The 3,244-nt window shown below is 37.9% G+C and overlaps 1 pseudogene; it reads left to right on the top strand.

Annotated features, from left to right (window-relative positions):
• Positions 1-1,116: 1,116 nt before the first annotated feature.
• LOC122895044 lies at positions 1,117-1,470 on the top strand (annotated as a pseudogene).
• Positions 1,471-3,244: the final 1,774 nt, after the last annotated feature.

Genomic DNA, 3,244 nt, shown 5'->3' with positions numbered 1-3,244 from the left:
TGAATGATGCAATATTTGTTGAGTGTGCCTCTTATGTATACAACATTCTACTTGGTTTTATAGGAAGAAAGAAACATCCAACTGAGATATAAGAAATGTAAGAAATGTTAAACCATGTGGTTGTGATTCCAAAAGCTAAGAAATTTAGAAAAGCAAGAAATCAGATCAGCATGTGAGGGAAAGGGTAAAGAAGGATTCAAGGCAGTGTTGGGAATTTGGATAACTAGCACTGGAAATGACAGAAGATCAAAAAGAAAGATATTTCAGGTGGAGAGAAGAAATCCAGGAAGGACAGGATGAGAAATTGACCACTGTGGGACACCAGGACAAAAGAATCCCACTAAGCTATCTTGCCTAGCCAATTACTTATAAACTACCAGTGCCACTCATGACAATTGAACATATCTCATAATATTTCCAGATTTAAAAGCAGTTGGATCGGGGCACCTGGGTAGCTCAGTGGGTTAAGCCACTGCCTTCAGCTTGGGTCATGATCCCAGGGTCCTGGGATGGAGCCCCACATCAGGCTCTCTGTTCAGCGGGAAGTCTGCTTCCTCCTCTCTCTCTGCCTGCCTCTCTGCCTACTTGTAATCTCTGTCAAATAAATAAATAAAATCTTAAAAAAAAAAAAAAAAGCAGTTGGAGCCTAAGAATTTAAACCTCCTTCTGATATGAATTTTACAAAGTAGGCAAATGTAACCCACTGACTTCCAGATAAAGCTTCCTGAATAAACATGTGCATTATTTTTACTTCCTCCTAAAACTTGATTAGAACTTCAATGAAAGACTCTTAAGCTCTTTGAGGAAGACACAGTCGCAGGTTCAGGGGAGCTCTGGGAGCTGACTCACAGCTGTTCATCCTCGCTGCAGCCAAGGAACAAGTCAATCAGGAAACCGTGTTGAAACCATGGCTTTTTTTTTTTTTTTTTTTAAGATTTATTTATTTATTTGACAGACAGAGATCACAAATAGGCAGAGAGGCAGGCAGAGAGAGAGGGAAGCAGGCTCCCCGCTGAGCAGAGAGCCTGATGCGGGGCTCCTCCCAGGAACCTGGGATCATGACCTGAGCTGAAGGCAGAGGCTTAACCCACTGAACCACCCAGGCGCCCAGAAACCATGGCTTTTAAAGACACCGGGAAAACACTCATAGAACCAGAGGTGGTGACACACTGAATTAAAATTACTGTAACCATCCCCAAAGTAAAATCTTTGGAGGTGTATGCTGACTTGATGAGAGGCGCAAAGGGGAAAATTTCAAAGTGAAAGGACTAGTTCAGATGCTCACCAAAACTGTGACTATCACTATAAGAAAAAAAATGTGGTGAAGTTTCCAAGACTTGGGATCGTTTTCAGGTGAGGATCCATAAGTGACTCACTGATTTGCATGGTCTTTCTGATATTCTTAAATAGATTCCATCCATCAGTATTGAGACAGGAGTCAAGAATGAAGTCACCACTGCAGATGTTTAAATCAGCCCTTTTAACAAATTATCAATTGTTAAAAAAAAAACAAAAAACCATTTCAATGAAAGTCTCTTAAGATATAAACCCACTATAGGGTGCCTGAGTGGCTCAGTGGGTTAAAGCCTCTGCCTTTGGCTCCAGTCATGATCTCAGGGTCCTGGGATCAAGCCCCACATCCGGTTCTCTGCTCAGCAGTGAGCCTGCTTCCTGCTCTCTCTCTGCCTGCCTCTCTGCCTGTGATCTCTATCTGTCAAATAAAGAAATTTTTTAAAAAAATCTTAAAAAAAATACATATTGCTCTTTCCATTTAAAAACAAACAAACAAACAAAAGATATAAACCCACTAAAACAGAATGAGAGAAGAAAACAGCAACCATTTTAAAAGCTGGAAGGCAAATGGGAAAATGGTAACTAACTTAGTACATTGAGAAAGGTGAATCTTAAACCCATAATATAAAAAGTTTAAGAAGCAATCTCACTTAAACATAGAGACCTAAATGCCTAAGTAATTGGCAGAGTAATATTTTTGGAAATTGATTAAATGAACACTAAAAGTATAACAATATGTTGAAAACTTGCCTAAATAGCATTAAGACTTAGATCTCCTTCTCTGTTCCAAAGACTGTAGGTTACCATTTCTTTCTTACACTAGCAGAGAGCTGTAAGTATTTTTGACAGCTTTATTGAGATATAATTCATATACCATAAAATGTACCCACTTATAGCATAATACAATGGTTTATAATATATTCATAGAGTTGTGCAACCATCATCACAATCAATTTTAGAACGTTCTCATTACCCCCAAAAGAAAACTCCATACCCATTAGCTATTACCCTCCAATCTCCCTTCTTTCCAGCTCTAAGAAGGCCCTAATCAAATTAATTAAAATACATTAAATTTTAAATCAATTAAAATCTAATTAATTAATTAAAATTAATTAAAACTTTATCTCTATGGATTTATCTAATATGGGCATTTAGTATAAATTGATTAAATCCCATATGTTCCCTTTTTTTAAAAAAGATTTTATTTATTCATGTGACAGAGATCACAAGTAGGCAGAGAGGCAGGCAGAGAGAAGGGAGAAAGCAGGCTCCCTGCTGAGCAGAGAGCCCAATGCAGGGCTCGATCCCAGGAGTGTGGGATCATGACCTGAGCCGAAGGTAGAGGCTTTAACCCACTGAGCCACCCAGGTGCCTTGTATGTGCCCTTTTATAAAGCTTCTTTCACTTGGTCTAATGGTTTTAAGGTCATCTATGTTAGAGCATATGACAGTATTTCATTTCTTTGTATTGTCAAATAGTACTCCATTGTAGTATATATCATATTTTGCTTACCTGTTTTTCCACTGATGAATATTTGAGTTGTTTATACTTTTCTATATATCATGAATAAAACTACTATGAACAAGTTTGTGTGCAAGTTTTTGTGCAGACATACATTTTTATTTCCCTTGGGTATATACCTAGGAGTAGAATGTCTGTGACATATGGTAACTGTATGTTTACTCTTTTAAGGAACTGGCAGATTGCTTTCCAAAGTGGTTACACTATTTACATCTCCACCAGCAATGCATAAAATTTCCAACTTCACATCCTCACAAAAACTTGCTACCTGTCTTTTTCATTTAGCCATCCTCATGGGTGATTCCCACTGTGTTTTTATTTGCATTTTAGGGGACATATATTTTTTGAGATAGTACCGAAATCTCCTGCCCCAGGAGAGACCACACATACAGGGGAATTAAGTAAAAATGCATATATTAATATAGAAAGC

Source organism: Neovison vison, chromosome 1, assembly GCF_020171115.1.
Source record: "Neovison vison isolate M4711 chromosome 1, ASM_NN_V1, whole genome shotgun sequence".
Taxonomy (NCBI): Eukaryota; Metazoa; Chordata; class Mammalia; order Carnivora; family Mustelidae; genus Neogale; species Neogale vison.
The sequence above is the reverse complement of the archived record's forward strand: the minus strand, read 5'-3'. Positions and strand labels throughout refer to the sequence as shown.